Source organism: Onychomys torridus, chromosome 3 (genome assembly GCF_903995425.1).
Source record: "Onychomys torridus chromosome 3, mOncTor1.1, whole genome shotgun sequence".
NCBI lineage: Eukaryota > Metazoa > Chordata > Mammalia > Rodentia > Cricetidae > Onychomys > Onychomys torridus.
Genome location: NC_050445.1, coordinates 49338178 through 49356085, shown reverse-complemented (window position 1 = coordinate 49356085; position 17908 = coordinate 49338178). Strand labels below are relative to the sequence as shown.

The following is a 17908-nucleotide window of genomic DNA, read 5'->3' as shown; positions in this document are numbered from 1 at the left end:
ATTTAGATTGTTCTAAATGCAGACATCCAGTTTAAGCAACATCATTTGTAAAAGATGCTGTCCTGTTTTCAGAGTGTATTTCTGGCTTCTTAATAAACAATTCAAGTGTACATAAGTGTGTGGCTCTATTTCTCATTGTTCAATTTGATTCCATTGATAAAAGGGTTTTTGAACAAATACCATGTATTTTTTATTACTATAGCTCTATAGTACAACTTGAAATCAGATATGGTGATACCTCCAGCAGTGATAGTTTAGGATTTTTTTTTTTTTTTTTTTTTTTTTTTTAGCTGTCCTTGGTTGTTTGTGTTTCCACAAGAAGGGGAAAATTATCCTTTCAAGATCTGTGTATGATTGTGTTGGGATTTTGATGAGACTTGCTTTTTGGTAGAATGGCCTTTTTTTTTTTTTTTTCTACATTAAACATAGTCATCCATGAGCAAGGGAGATCTTTTCATCTTCTGATATTTTAACTTTGTTCTACAATGACTTGATATTTTTTATCATAAAAATACTTCATATGCTTGGTTCAAGTTACAATGAGACATTTTATATTTGAGGCTACTGTGAATGGTGGTTTTCCCCTGATTTCTTTTTCAGTCTGTCATTTTTATATATGGGGGCTGGAGAGAGAGATGGCTCAGTGGTTAAGAATACTGGCTGCTCTTCCAGAGGACCCAGGTTCAATTTTCATCACCCACCTGACAGCTTACAACTGTCTATACAGACCTCCAGGTCTCTATGGTTGGTAGTGGGATTAAGGGCTCATGTCACACTGGCTATGTCCTTGACCACACAGAGACTCTGTCTGCCATGTAATCGGATTAAAGGTGTGTGCAACCACTGCCTGAATCCTATTTATGGCTATGTAACCTTGCTAGGTGACCTCTGATCTCCAGGCAAACTTTATTTCTTAACATACAATTAAAATAACATTTCAGCACAATTAAAATATCACCACAACAGCCTGGCTGGGGTCACTTTTATATACTATTATATCATCTACAAATAAAGATACTTTGACTTTAATATATCTTTAATATGACTTTGATTTTAAGGCTGTGAGAGAAACGGGGGTCTGAGCTTAATTTGCACAAGAAGCAAAGCTATGTACCTAAGGTCCACCTGGCCTAGGTGCTATCTCCTTATGGATATTTACCTAGCAGTTTGTCTGGAGGGCTTATTCTGTCTGTCCTTTGTCCTTGGTTGCTTTTGTGTGGAGCTGGCCCTGGCTTTGTGTGCTTGCTAAAGGAGATAGTTGCAGAAAGCAGATATCTGAATTCTAATGCTAAAATAAAGAAGCAAAAAGCTTGGAAACAGAGAGACTTGCCTGCATGAGTGTATCCAAATACCCTAGTTGTATATGCCCAAGAAATGATCAATCCACACTGTTTAGAAATTCTTAGAAAAGGAATCAATTGAGAAACCTGCCATAGCACACAAGAAAAATCATTGTAGGAACCAGCTAATATATATTTAAAAGCCAACATCACCAAGACTCCTTGAGGCTTGGCTTTTCCTCTGGAAGGGTCCTGCTTCTTCCAGGTATTAGCCTTTGCTAGAGTTGTTAGTTTTAAGCAGGTGCAATGTTATTCATTAAGCAGCACTGCAAACCTTGTGAGAAAAGCCACGAGGTACAACAAAACCCGTTTATTACAGGAAGGAGACAGAAGAGAATGTGCTTAGGCCTGTGGAGATTATCCAGGGAGAGAGAGGAAGAAGAAGAAGAGTGGGGAGAAGTTTGTGACCTGCTTTTAATGGATTTCTCCCACACATGTGCATATGGGATTATGTAGCTACACCATGTATGCTCATAGATGACATGATCAAGCTGCATGCATATTATGTGACCATGTAGCACATGGATTACATAGGGCATGAGGCCCCAAGATGACTAAGCCTCTTGCTTGGCTACTGGATAGCACAGTGGTCATGTCGCTGGGAGAGTGGCCAGGAATTCCAACATTCTAGACTCTTTGCTTATTATAAAAAAAATGGTGGGTGACTGGGAATGGGGACACTCTGTCTCCCAAAATGGCTTCTAGCTGACTCAGTGAGCGTTGGTTATTTCTTGGGGAGTAGGGAAGGGAGTTTCTGAGGTAGCCAGATGTCCTGGGATAGTGGACTATCATCTGTTTCTTTTAAGTCATCCATCATCTTCCTCAGCTTGGTACTTGGGTCTGAGAAGGTGCTGTCCCGGTGGATTCAAGATGGCTCTGGAGCTCAGAAGAATTTTTAAACATATTAAGAAGCAGCTATGTGGAATTTAAAATCTTGAGCTGATAGCCACAATATTATAATCTTTAGTACTCTGCTATATTGTTTAGTGTTGATGTGTATGTATGTATGTGTGTGTGTGTGTGTGTGTGTGTGTGTGTGTGTGTGTGAAAGAGAGGGGGGAGAGAGAGAGAGAGAGAGAGAGAGAGAGAGAGAGAGAGAGAGAGGTGGAACATACTTTTAATTTTTACCAGATATAAGCCTTATCTGAGACAGATTTTAAGGCACCTGTTTCCTTTATTAGTTTAGCATCCAGGAGACACAGATGATCACTTGCCAAGGGCATTTAACAGTACTGGATTGTTATATAAAATCTGTTTTTTGTTTGTTTGTTTTTTGTTCTTATTGCAGGGACCATACCATTTTGGGTCTAGGGGTATAAATACATCTGGACTGCTACTGTTCCTTACATCCTCGGTTTACTTGGTGGTCCTTGGCCTCTGGCTCTGTGATGGTCCTGTAACAAATAGCTGAGTAGTTAATTAGGAGAGGGAACCAGAAAGGAAATGCTTGTCGGGTAAAAACTCATTCTTCTGGAATTGGTGACAAAGCAGTGGATCCTGGTGTCCTTGAGACACCAGGAACTTGGGAGAAAGCAGGGCCCTGCCTGTGTCATTGTGCATGAGGAGGAGGAGGAGGAGGAGGAGGAGGAGGAGGAGGAGGAGGAGGAGCACTTCTGAGGGGTCAGGAGTGAGGCACATGGAGGGAGTAAAGAAACAAAAGGTCTTACCTTAGCTAGAAAATCTCTTCCCATTAGGGACCCAGGGTAGGTTGGCACAACTGAAACTGTATGGATGAAAGTGACACCCCTGAAAACACAATCAAGTGGTAGGGTCTGATGAGGTAGGTAAGGCTGTCCTCCTATGACTGAGTAAGTGGCTCCACTGTCCAAAAGGAAGGAAATGTGTCACTCCAAATGTTATTGTGACTACCCTGGGTCCCCTTTGTGAGATGGGTGTGGTTGGTCTGGGAACCAGCCAGCTTTAGTTGTTCTAGAGCCAGCTTGAATCCACTGAGACAGCATCTTCTCAGACCCAAACAGCCACAGGGACCCAAGTCAAGGAAGATGATGGATGACTCCAGAGCAGCAGATGAGATTCCACTACACCAAGACATCTGGCTACCTCAGAAGCCCCCTTCCCTATGCCCCAAGAATTAACCGACATTCACCAAGTCAGCTGTAGGCCATTTCAGGGGACACATCAGCCTCATTCCTGTTCACCTACCATTATTTTATAATAAACAACGAGTCTAGAATGTTGGAATTCCTGGTCACTCCCCCAGCTACATGACTGCTGCACTATCCAGTAGCCAAGTAAGAGGCTTAGTCATCCTGGGGCCTCATGTCCTACATAATCCACTCATTGCATGGTCACATAATTTGCATGCAGTGTGATCACATAATCAATGTGCATGTATAGGCATAGCTGCATGGGCTCATATGTGCATATGTGGGGGACTCCATAAAAGACAGACCCCACGTACCCTCCTCCCTCTTCTATACATGTCTCTCAAATAGGCCTAAGCACACTCTTTTCTGTCCCTCCATTCTCCTAATTCACTCTTATGGTGGGTTTTGTTGTGCCTCATGACTTCCTCACAGGGTAAATAGCGTGACATAAAACTAAACAATAGTCAGCTGAATTACTGCTTCATATTTCTATAGTCCACAGCACAACAACATCTCTTTAAACAAGAGCAATAATTTAGGGAACATGTTTTGTTAATGAATACTTCTTTTGTGGAATAATTTGAGAAGGTTTGGCATTAACTCTCAGCTGAAAATCTGTTGGAGAGCTGTGGTAAAACCATCTGGCACTAGTGATTATTTTGTTGTTTTGTTTTCTTTATTGGGAGACTCAACAACTGCTTCTATTTCACTAGGGATTCAAGGTTATAAATAAGTTTAAATTGATTATCTGATCTTAATTTAAATTTGATAAATACCATTTATCAAAATATTATCCATTTCCTTTATTTCTTCCAGTCTGGTGGAGTCCAGGTTGCTAAAGTATGTTCTTAAGAGTCTCTGGAATTCCTTGGTGTGTGTTGTTATGTCCCTTCTCATTTCCAATTTTGTTAATTTGGATGTTTTCTTTCTGCCTTTTGTCTTATTTGTATAAAGGTTCATCAATCTTAGTAATTTCCTCAAAGCACTAACTGTTTGAATAATTTATTGTAGTTTTTGTTTGTTTGTTTGTATTCTATTTATTCCAAGCCCGAGTTTGATTATTTCTTCCCATCTATTACTTTTGGAAGTGATTTCTTTTTGTTCTAGATATTTGAAGTATGCTGTTAGTATGATATCACTCCAATTTTTTATACAGGCCCTCAATGGAATGAATCTGTGTATTGGAATGGATTTCATTGTGTTTCATAAATTTGGGTATGTTGCATATTTATTTTCCTTCCATTCTAGAATTTTTAAATTTTTAAAAATTGTCTGCCTTTACTCATTTTCATTCAGTTCTGAGTTGGTCATTTTCCATGAGTTTGTAAGATTTCTGTTGTTGTTGATATCCAATTTTCATCCATGGTGGTCAGATAAGAAGTACGGCAGTTTTTCAATTTTCTTGTACCTATTGAGACTTGCTTTATTTTCTATTATGAGGTCAATTTTGAAAAATTCCATGAGGTTCTGTGGAGAAGAGTATATTCTCTTCTGTCTGGGTAAAACTTTCTGTAATTATCTGTTAGGACCATTTGGTTTAGATCATCAAGTAGCTTCGGCTTTCTTTTTTTAGGTTTTGTCTGTGTTACCTGACTTGGTGAAAATTGGGGTATTGAAATTACTCACCATCCATCTGTGAAGGTCATTATGATCTAGGCTGTTGTAATGTTTCTGTTATAAAAGGTTCTAAAGTGGTTCAGGAAAGCTGAACATCATTTTCTTGTCTCCCTGGATCCTGAAAGATTTATGGCCTTGGGGTCCTGAAACAATTTGGCCTAAGTCGTCGTCGTCATCTTCTTCTTCTTCTTCTTCTTCTTCTTCTTCTTCTTCTTCTTCTTCTTCTTCTTCTTCTTCTTCTTCTTCTCCTTCTCCTTCTCCTTCTCCTTCTCCTTCTCCTTCTCCTTCTCCTTCTCCTTCTCCTTCTCCTTCTCCTTCTCCTTCTCCTTCTCCTTCTTCTTCTTCTTCTTCTTCTTCTTCTTCTTCTTCTTTGTCACATTGAATCCTCTGATGCTAATCTTTCTCTTCTCATTTGATAGTATTGCATCAGGCCAATCAGACAATACATGATAAAACTCAAGTTACGCAATGCAATTGATATAACATTTGAATAGTCCCTTCTTCTACTTAAGATGGCACAGTCACTCTGTTAGGACTTGTCTTACTTAAGGACAGCATTTTGGGCCCCTACCATCATCCTTTGTACCAGTTTGTCTTAGTGCCACTCTTTCTTCCCGAGAATGTGCATCTGTCACCAGCAAGAGGAATTTTTTTCCACCATGGAAAGGGGAGATTTTTGTCCATGTTCCTGTCTTTCTAGGCCTGCCCTCTTTATTTTCACTCATCAAATCTGTTTTTCTTGTTTACATTATGGTGAATTCTCTCAACGTCGCTGTCTCATAAGCTCTCTCTCTCATCTACTTTATGCTATTAATGTTTACTTTCCGTGATACACAGCTTCCTTGTATAAAATTTTACTATATATAAACAAAAGGAACCATTTTATCCATTTATTAACTCAAAAATGAGTGACAATTACCAAATTATTTAAAGTGGGTAAGATAATTTCAAGTAGAAACAGAAGACAAGAATCAGCACTAGCTTGAATACCCACTTTTTCTTTCTTGAGCCTCACATGAAAATGTGATGACTGTACTAGTGTTACATAGCTAAGAACCCATTATAAACACTGATATCAAAATTTACTAGTTGCCTTTAATTTTATTATAATATGGAACCAAATGGCTAAGTGGACCATGCTCCAATTTTAATGTCTGACAAATAGTAATTTATATGCCTACTCACTCAACTAATTAATATTCTACTTATTAATCAGTATTTCTCTCTGGAATCTTTTTTTTCTTTCATTAAAATAATACTTTTACATAATATATCTGGATTATGGTTTCCCTCCCTCTATGATTCCCAGTTACTCCCTGCCTCCCCCTCTATCCTCCTGATCCACTTCCTTTCTGTTTCTGATTAGAAAACAGATAGGCCAGACATGGCAACACATGCCTTTAATCCCAGCACTCCAGAGGCAGAGGCAGGCAGATCTCTGTGAGATTGAGGCCAGCCTGGTCTACAAAGCAAGCTCCAGGACAGCCAAGGCTGTTACATAGAGAAAGCCTATCTTAAAAAAAAAAAAAAGAAAAAAAAGAAAGAGTGAGCTAGAGAGGGGGGCAGGAACTTCTGAGAGATGACTAAAACAAAATAAGATAAGATATAAAAATATAAAACAAACAATAACAATGAAAATGACAAATAAATAACAAACAAAAGAAGAAACAGATAAAATTTTAAAATGAAAATTTAATAATGAAAATGAGTTTATCTAAATAATAAACAGATAGAAAATACATGCATAGAAATCCAGCCAGCTACATTTTACATTTTATGTGTTTCACATAAAGCACATTAAGTCATTACTTCTACTGTATTTGTAGCAAAAATTTAAACTGATGTCATCAATCTAATTCACTGTTGTAGAAATGCGGAAGTATATTCCAGATATCACAGGAACTTTCCTAGACACTTAACTGTGTGTTTATCACACAGTTCAGTGAGGCCACAGCCATGTGTTTGTCTCAGAGAAATAAAATCTTTGATTTGGGTACAGGAGAGAGTGTTAGTGGCTAAGAGCACTTGCTGTTCTTTGGTGTAAGTAATATTATTTTTAAATTATATAATATTAATACTATTCAATGAAGCAAGTATTAAATTCTTCCTTTTGAAAATTGTCCTATTGTTATAGTGGATGTTACCACTGCAAAACCAATAGAAAGCACCAAACACACATTCTTCACTATTTAGGCCAATTAAAATGACAAGTTATTTTTCTTTTAGCCCCTTGGTCAAATAACTTTATTTTCATTTTGAAAATTTCTTCATAGAAAATTGCTTTGGCTCTCAGTGACCCATTCCTGAGCTCTGAGGAAGCTTGCCTTCTTTTGAGCAACCCAATCTTTCTTCTGGGCAGTAGACATTTTGGATCACTTCCACCTCTTCTTAACTTTTCTCAGGCTTCTTCTCATAGACTGGATTCTCACTGATAGCAACATGAGCTTTCATATGCATCTCCTCCATCATATATGTTCTCGATGTACTGAGAGAACTGTATCTTATAAGCATCTCCATTTTCCTTCATTAGGTAACACATGTAGTTGGTGACATTCTGACCTATGCTGTGCTTATGATGTGTTTCTGTGTTGAACTCCTTGTTTTCATAATCATAACCAGAAAATCCTGTGTTACTAGGAGGAAAAGATAATCCTTCAATCCACAGCTCCCTTCAGGGCCCCCAAACCTTTATTGCCAGATGTAATTTCGGGCAAGTTGTGCATGCAAATAGCAAGTGAAGGCACCAGGCTGACCATCAATGCTTTCCACATTGTGTTCATCTCCAGTCACCTCCACTTGGCCTTCATAGATATTGTCTCTACCAAACCTGTTGAGAAGTCTGTGGGCCAGCAGCCAGACAGTATAATAGACTGCAGCATAATTTGTCAAGCAAACTTTCACACCATATTTTGGTAGTTTGTGTACATGTATGCCCCTTCTATTCTGGCATATGCTAACTGGCAGATGGTGTCTCTGTTTATTACATGAACTATCACCTTGCCTTTGAATATGTTGTACTTATTTCTGTCCTGGATCACCAATCATTTCTGAGCGTAGTAGCCATTTACCTGCTCACCATATTCTAAATCTCACTTGGTGCCTCTCAAACTAGTCCTTATTCTTGACAACTTTCATAAACCCTGTCCTGTGGAACAGAAACTTGCAATCGTGGCACCACACAGACCGGCAGGCATGGTAGCACTAGAGGAAAAGGACTGGAGTGCCATATACCAAGTTATCTTTGAAAGATAATGTAAACATAAATGAAACTTTAAATGAGTATAAAGCAACACCATGCAAACTTAGATGTCATTGTGAAGATTGCTCTGCTTCTGCTAATATCCCTGTCAGCTTCCTTAACTGTTCTTGATGTTCCCCACTACCTCCTCTGAGGCAATTATCTCAGACAAAATGATATTTCATAGGAAACGATGCGTTATAATCTTTTAGGCTATAGATGCTGTTCTTGCTAATTTCCTGTGTAATCTTCTTACCTGAAAGAAAAAGCTGAGAAAGAAAAAAAACAACAGAACCTGAAATAATTTTATCAGCATTTTCCCCAAGCAACAAACTGGTTGAGCTTATTTTGTCGCAGTTTAAACTCCCGCTGAAGCAGTCAATGTTATCTTTCCAATATACAACTACCAGTGTTATGGGAGAAAACAGATTTAATGTTTAGAGTAAAATGAAGGAACATATATCTTTGTGTGTACTAAAACCAAAGAAATGGAATTGTGCTTAACGAGTTGTGGAAATAAATAAATAAACCTGACACTGTACTCAGGTAGGTTTCAGGGATCATATATTGAAGGATACAAGTGGGCATACTTACAGCTTCTGAAATAAAAAATGAAGCAGTTGAAAATTATGGTTATCAGGATCATAGGATGCTTTCCTTAAATAAATTTAATGAAGGATAGGAAAAAGACTGCCATCGCTTCAAGCTTAGGCACAACAACTAAAGGCCATAACACAGTCTGGAAGAGTGGGAGGAACCAGAGGTGTCATGCTGAAACACACAAAGGGAATATGCATCTGGAACTTTCTCTTAAGAAGGCTATTGGTAATTCTTTAACAACAGCAGCAAATCTCAGAAACTGATTACCTGTGGTAGGATGTTCAGACAGTAGATTAGATCTTGAAGAAAGAATGTATAGGTCAGTTACTAAACATCTTAGACTTCCTGTTATATTTTTCTCTGTTTTCCACTAATGAGTATATAAGACAAAGCATTAGAATTGCATGGTTAGTGATTAAGAGATTATATTTTTAAACAATTAACCCTTATATCTAACAACATTTTTCATCTTCAATATTATAATTGTTGCTAAAAGTGTCTCTAAAACAGGACCAAGCAATTTTCAATGGCATTTTCAGTCCCAGAAAAAAAAATGGGATTAACTCATCAAGGTTTCCTTGATACCATCTCAAAAACAGTAAAAGAAGAAATTTCTCATTTATGTTTTACCACAGGAACTTCCAATACCTGTTTATGTGTAAGACTGTTTATCTTTGATCATTTACCAGGAAGGTAAAACTGAAACAGAAACTATCATTGGCTCAAGTAATGACACAGAAATCTGGAGAGATGGTTCAGTGGTTAAGAATGCTTGCTACTCTTCCAGAGGACACAATTCATTTCACAATTGCCGTGTAGGACAACCAAAGCTCCAGAAATCTCTGCCCTCTTATGGACTCTCTAGACATCCACTCACAAGTTTCATACATTCACATATATGCATAAATAAAATAAAACTTAAAAAAGAAATGAAAGAGGAAAAGGGAAAGATATCATTGTCCACAGATTAGAAAAAGAATATTGCCAAAATGGCCATTCTTTTTAAGGCAGTCTACAAAGTCAATGACACCCATATGAAAATTTCATTGATATTTGGCATAAAACTAATAGTTTTTAGGTAATCACAAAAGTCTCTAATAGACAGAATAATCTTGAAAAGAAGGAATGGAACTCAATTTCCTCATTTCAATATTTAAAGTGTGATACAAAGTTGTAGAAACCTAAGCACTAAGGCTTTACCACAAAATAACCATAAATGGTTGTATTTAATACACATCTTAGAAATAAACACATATTATGTAAGAAACAAACATGTTTCTTTACAAAAATGAAATTTTGTATATCGAGGAAAGATAAGTCTCTTTCATAAAATGTGTTGGTAAGTTCAATATGCAGTTGTTAAAGAGTTAAATAAAACTGTATCTTTCATCAGACAAAGAAGAAACATTCAAAGGAATAAAGATTTAAATGTAATCCTTGGAACTCCATTGCTGTTAGAAGGAAGTAAAGAAAAAATGCAGCATGACATTTGGCTGGGCAAGGAATACTTGGACAGTGTCAGAAAGATACCTGGACACAATTATTAAAAGTATAAGAAAGTAAAATAAGACCAGACAAGGAGGTGACACCAAAGAGAAAGATTATTTATACCAAAACAAACAAACAAAAAACAAACCAATCAATAGATAAAGGCAAAAAACACAGGATGGGAGAAGATATAAAGAACATAGAAATGGACCACAGTTCAGTTTTATAGGAGAAGAAAAGATAAATGGGAAAGGGAAATTTATTCCTACACCAATTCTTAGGAGGATTTCTGCAGGCTATGGAAAGAGAAACAAGGACTCCAAGCCAGCCACAAAACCCTCAACCTACAGCATGTCCTGCCTGCAAGATGTGCTGGGGCAATGGAGGCACAGAACATTTGAAAGTGGTCAACCATTATTTGTTTTAACTTGAGGCTAGTGCCATGAAGTCACAAGAGAAAGTCCCTTCCCGGTACTGCCATGATGGGTAGGAACTGGAGACTGGATAGCCCAGAAACCTAGAGTAGAAACAAACAGAACTGGCAGAAAAAGTAAACAAGTGAAATGATTCCTAGAGATATTCTGCTCTACTCATTGATCAGTGCCTTGCTGAGTTGTCATCAGCGAGGCTTCCTTTGGCAGCAGATGGGAGTGGGTATAGAAAAACCACAGCCAGACATTGTACAATGCCCAAGTTGGATATTGTCATGCTATCCCACCCCTCAGTGATAGGGGAACCCTAAGGAAGAGAGGGAGGAAAGATCAACTAAGTGGGGCTCACATGAACTCACAGAGACTGAAGGGGCAAGCATGAAGCCTGCATAGGTCTGCACCAGGTCCTCTGTGTATATGTTATGGTTGTTACCTTGGTGCTTTTGTGGGACTCCTAAGAGTGAGAGCTAATGTGTCTCTGACTCTTTTGCCTGCTCTGGGAACTCTTTTCCACCTATTGGGTTACCTTATCCAGCCTCAGTATGAGGGTTTTGCCTCATCTTATTGTATCTCGTTTTGTCAGGTGTAGCTGTAATCTCTTGGAGGAGACCTTCTCTTTTCTGAAGAGAAAATGGAAGGGGATTGGATCTTGGGAAGAGGGGAGAAGGGGCCAGGAGTGGAGAGAAGGGGATCTTTGGTAGGGATGTATTGTATGAAAGAATCTATTTTCAATAAAAATATTAAATAAATCAAAAAATAAAGAAGTCCTGTGGCACAAGGACTCTGGTACAGGGAAGCACTTGACATTGATTGCAATGAGGTCACACACACACACACACACACACACACGCATGCGAGTGCACACATGCATGCACACATAGGCACAGGCACATATATAGGTTTTTGTGAAGAATTAAGTCAAAAGATTTACTGTCTTTCTCTCATTTTCCTGTCCTATTTTATAGATTCTGTATTTAAAGTCCATATGTTATTTTATAAATTATCGAATATACTGTCTTTCAGGCTGTGATGTTTCTTTTTGTTTACTCATTTCTTCCATTAAAGGCCTAAAATGTGTTTCTTTTTCCTGATTCTCTGTTTCTTATTTTATAAAGTCCAGCAACACATTTAGACAGTATTCTTAAAATTGTATCTAAGAAATCTGAACTAAAGCCAGAACCCATTTAGTTATTTTGTACATCCATTATTGATAAATATTTATAATTTCATGTTCACAGTTACTTTTGTAATAAAATTCTACAGATTCAAAATTTATTTGAGGAACTATTGTTTAATATGAGGAATGTTCCAGAACTTCTATTGGTTCTTGTCAAGAATTTTCAGTCAAATGTGTTAAAGTAGCTATAGTTTCCTGTAGAATTCATAACATAATTGCTGCTTTGCAACCTCTAAAATATCTGTTTTGTTTTTCTGTGATTTTTTGGCTCTGTGTTTATTATTTGTCATTGAGACAAAGCACTTAAATAAGACATCTTAAATAAAGGAAGCATTTTGCCTGTGAATGCTTCATAGATTTTAATCTGATGAACTCTGGCTGATTTCAGGAAAATATTATGGCAGTGGAACTGTGTGGCCAAGCAGCTTGCTCACCCTTGTAACAATCAGGAGTGGGGAGGGAAAGAGAGAGAGGGAGAGGCATACAATGGTTTCTAGGAAGAAGTTTGGCCTTCAACAGCATGTGACCTACTCTTGTACATCCTCTAACTAGGATCCACAAATCAATAGCCCATTCATGAAATAAGGTTTTTCCGATGCCTCCACCTCTCAATAGCTTCACCATCAGGGACTGTCCCCTCAACACAGGTACTGTTTAGTGTCACTTCACAGCCAGACCATTACAGTTTCATTGACATTTTCTCTGGCACTCACTTTCTTCTCAATTTTTTATTGATTTTTCTGGTATCGCAGTTTGTGTATATAGTTCCCTTGTGGCAGATGTGGTTAAATTAGCCTAGTCAGTGCACTGTATTTTAATGTGTTATGGTTATTTCAGCGCACAAAAAGTCACAAAAAGGTCTGTCTTTCCAGGATGTTTATTTTGGAAGTTGAAAAGCTGAGAATGTTGCAACTCAGTGCCAGTTTCAGAAGGCGGTATTCCTTTCTATATATTTGTGGTTTAATTAACAACTATTGACAATCTCTCAACTTTTTTCTAAGTTGTCAAATTCTTGACACTAAAAACAAATGCTTATTAGTGCAATTTGGGAAACATGTTTGAGCTTCCTGTTAATCTTATACAACTTGGACTCCAGTTCTCTGTCCATGTTTTTCACAGTACTTATGTGTAAACACTTCAATATAAAGTTTTTCAGATTTAAGAATCTCCCCTATGAGTTCAGCTATCTTGGTAATAATATATGTAAGTGGCTTGGCCACTTAGCATAAATAGGGTTGAGTATTCTTTGGTGAAATTAATGGTTTATTGATAAGGTATGTGAGAAGTGAGACTCTTTAGCCACATTAATAATATCCAATACATGTGAACTGGTTAAAATAGATTTGAGATACATGTAGCACACACATCCAGCAACAACTGCATATGAACCCAGTTCACATGCATATGTCTATCATACTCTGATGTCATTATCAAATCTGATTAGCAACAAACAGAATTTGATCCAATGCATTTTTTTTCTTTTAAAAATCTGTCTATGGGGGTTGGGGATTTAGCTCAGTGGTTGAGTGCTTGCCTAGCAAGCACAAGGCCCTGGGTTCGATCCTCAGCTCAAAAAAAAAAAAAAAAAAATCTGTCTATGGGAACATACCACTTTTTGCCTTCAAAAATATTTCTTGCAAAGTATAGTAAAGTCAGCTAAAAGCCATTCTTCACCGTATTTGCAAAGTAAGTTAATATTCCTACTTGCTGATGAATTTCTGTGTGAAGAAATTAGTAGAGGCACCTAGTAGGCTAGAATTGTTACTAATTCCAAATATTACAACTCTACCAAAAGTCTAGCTCAAGACAATAGTGGGGATGAAAGATGAAGATGGCGGAGACAGCATATCTAGGAAGATTCACAGAGCACACAATATTTTAAACAAGAATTAAAATCTGAATAAAATTTGTGCGTGGATAAGACATTTAGGAACAGGCCAGCAAAAATAACATTATACAGGCTGATTTGGAGAATAAGATTTATTTACGAAATGAAACCATGCCTGAAACTTAAGTATCATTTTTGTAAAGATGATATGGAGTCAAGGTGATAGAAGAACCTATGTGGCATACTTTTGTGGTTTTCAAACATTTTTGTGCACAACTCAGAGGAAATTTATTTTTATTACATGACCCTGGATACAGACAAACACACAACTGCAAAAGAAAATTCATAAAATAATTTTATCCCTAGTAGTTAATATTCACACTATAAATCATTTTTTTTATATTCATCTGATCTGCTCCATTCTTGTTAGTTGGAATCCTGACTCGAAATAATGAATTTATTTAACAAAAAATGAACAAAATGTAGTTGTCTTAAAATATACAACTTCTTTCAGGAATGTGCAGTCATTTCAACCGAGAGTAAGAAACCGAGAGTAGGACCTTAAATTATATGGTAACCTTATAGAAGTGTTCTGTCAAGTACACCTATTGTGCAAACTAATGTCAGATTTACAGTAAGTGAAAAGAAGCATAGAATTAGTACTAGTTACAAAAAGTATTTACAAGTCTTTGGTCAGAATATTATCATGTCATTGAGTAATCACCATGAAAAATATTGAGCAGATACTTTATTTCTAATTCTTATGAAGTTTTTTTTTCATTTATAATTACTGAAATGGTTATATATCAGTTACAATGTATATATCAGTCCTGTGAGATGTGTTGGACAGTAGGCAATATGGCTGATAATGTGGGATCACTAAAATGCTCTAAATTAATAAGTTTGGTGCTAATGTGCATTTTGGAAGAGTCTATCGTCTATTCTCACAAAAGGGAAATAGATTGTGTGATTACAAGCCAGGAAAGGAACAGGGTTGTCATACTACTCTAACAGAACACTATAGGCATCTATAATTACTGTTAACTTTGTGTACTTTGAGATAGACATAAATGAGTAATAAATGGGTAGAATTATTAGGACATGGTGGCTGGTTGCATAAAAGTATTTGGAGGTAACAATAAATGAGGAGAGTGTAAAGGATGGGGCTTGGAAGGATGACTGGGTTTCTGTGAATTGTGAATAGAGCTGTTGGTGCCAACCATTAGGATAATGTATCAAGGATGAAAACTCAGTACAATTGGGCCCATACTTGACAAACCACATTATTACATTATGTGATAATCTAGATGGCCTGAGATTATCCAAAATCAGAAAGGTTTGAGTAGATTTATCATGCAAACACACTGGAAATGTGGCATTAAAAGCAAGCCTTTAATTTATTTGCCCAGTGGTTCTGTCCAAAAATATTCTGAGGGTGGATTTAGGGTAAATGCTACAACTAGACCATTGTTATCAATGAATTTGACAAAGCTTAGAGGATAAACATAGGAAAACAGATATATTGAGACTAGGGGCCTTTGAAAATCTTCTGTGTTTAGGGATAAGCAGCAACTCAAATTTGATCTATTTAGTACCTCCCACCATTTTTTATTAAAGTCTGACAAGTTCAGTTTATTTTTGTATTTTTAACTTAGTTTAATTTCTTTCTTTATTCATCTTTCATATATGAGATTCTGACTACATTTACCTCCTCTCCTCTCATCCCAGATTCTTTCAAAATATCTGCCCCATACTCCTGATCCACTCCTCCTTTTCAATTCAGAGAAGAGCAGACCTCTCAGGGATATCTACTGAACATGGCATAACAAATTAAAATAAGACTAGGCACACACCCTCATATCAAAGTTGGTTGAGGCAAAGAAGTGGGAGGAAAAGGGTCCCAAGAGCAGGCAGAAGAGTTAGAGACAGCCCATTTTTAGGAGTCCCACAAGAAAACCAAGTTACACAACCGTAACAATATGCTGGAGACCTAGTTCAGACCCATACAGGCTCCCTGATTACTGCTTCAGTCTCTGTGAGCTCCTATGATCCCTGGTTAGTTGTTTGTGTGGGGCGTATTCTTGTGGTGTCCTTGACCCCTCTGGCTCCTACAACCTTCCTTGTCCACCTTTACAGGCTTCCTTGAGTTCTGCCTGATGCCTGGCTGTGGATGTCCACATCTGCTGATGGATGAAGCCTCTCTGGTTCTGATTATGCTAGGCTCCAGTCTATGAGTATAGCAGAATATCATTAGGAATCATTTAACCCATAGATTATTTTTCTTTTGCTAGTCATGTTTGGTTTTATCCTAGGTCTCTGGGCTATATCCACCCTCTAGTTCCTGGCCAGCCATGAACATAGGCTCCTTCTCATGGTGTGGACTTCAAGTAAGACCAATTGGTTGTCCACTCTCACAAGTTCTGCACCACCTTTTACCCCAGCACATATTGCAGGCAGGACAACTTGTAGGTTGAAGCTTTATTCATTTCAAATTAGCTTAATGCAGTGAAACTATAATTACAAATTCATTTTTGTAGTACAAACCATGTTTTTACTCTAAGTACTGATCACCTAAGTTGTATCATTAACATTTAGTTGAGAAATTTTAAGCATTTGTTTCATAATTCCTTTATCTCATTGCAAATATAAAGAGAAAAATTTTTATACTGTATCTTTTTTTTCTTTATTATTATGTGTTTTAAATTTTATACATCAGCCATGGGTTCCCCTGTCCTCCCCCCTCCCACACCCACCCCCACCATTCCCCCAGACTCTCCCCTCCATTCCTATGTCCTCCAGGATCAAGGCACCCCTGGGGATTCATTTAAACCTGGTGGATTCAGTACAGGCAGGTCCTGTCCCCTCCTTCCAGGCTGAGCAAAGTGTCCCGGTGTAAGCCCAAGGTTCCAAACAGCCAGCTCATGCCCTAAGGACCAGGTGTCCAACTGTCCAGAAACGGGAGGGTCTGCAAGAGCGTGAATTATTGAATCCAAGATTGCAAAAAGCACAGGGACAAATAGCCAAACGAATGGAAGCACATGAATTATGAACCAAAGGCTGTGGAGCCCCCAGCTGGATCAGGCCTTCCAGATAAGTGAGACAACTGAATAGCTTGATCTGTTTGGGAGGCTCCCAGGCTGTAGGTTGAAGCTTTTGTGGCTGGTTGATGTCCCAGTGCTTCCACTGGAAGCCTTGCTGGCTAGTGAAGCCTCTGAGTAATGGGGACATGGAGCCTGCATAGGCTATCTTCTGTTTAGTACTTTGCAAACTGCTGGGGATTTCATTAAAACTTTTCACTCTGTGGGGCTTACTTTGAATTTTCAAAGTACATATTATTTGATCAAAATTCTTCTAGTTTCACCTTAAAACCTCTCCACACTTTCATGTTTACACTCTGCTTCATTCCTCTCAGCAAGGTGCTCCGCACTTCTTCAGCAGGGCTGATGCTTCTCTCTGTCCTTCTGCCTCCACCTGCTTTTCCCTCTTTCCGATCAATGTGCTGGTCCATTTGCTTTCTTTTCAGATCAATATTTTGAGATGCTTCAGCAGCATGCACTCTTTCAGAACCTCCCTTGGCTATCTGCACTCTGTACCTTTGTTTAAAAGCTGCCATTCTGTATTGAGCAGATCAAGGAGAAAGAAGAGGGATGCTGCCTGGCTCTAGGAAAAATACATTACACACTTATTCTGAACAGTTCAGCCTTGCCACTTGGAGAACGGTATCAATACTAAAAATTGAGCATAAGGTTAAAATATAAAATAATTCTAAGGGAATACTGACCATTCCAATTGTAAGAGTAAAGACTAAATGCATAATATGTCTGTGTTAGGGCTTTTTGTGACTTGTGATGTACTTCTGTTGTGTGTCCTCACACTATATAATACAGTAGAAGAAAACAAAATAAGTATGAATGAGTTATTTACAATTTAGACACTGCATGTATAAGCCTTTTCATTGCCTTGGATAGATACCTGAGAAAACAACTGGACCGATGGAAGCTTTGTTTGGCTCCTGGCTTTTCAATGCTTGGTTAACTGGTGTCATTGCTGAGGGACAGAAGGAAGAATGAACATCACATGG

The 17908-nt window shown here is 37.8% G+C and overlaps 1 pseudogene; it reads right to left on the bottom strand.

Moving 5' to 3' along the window:
- Positions 1 to 7332: 7332 nt before the first annotated feature.
- On the bottom strand, positions 7333 to 17440 carry LOC118580032 (annotated as a pseudogene).
- Positions 17441 to 17908: the final 468 nt, after the last annotated feature.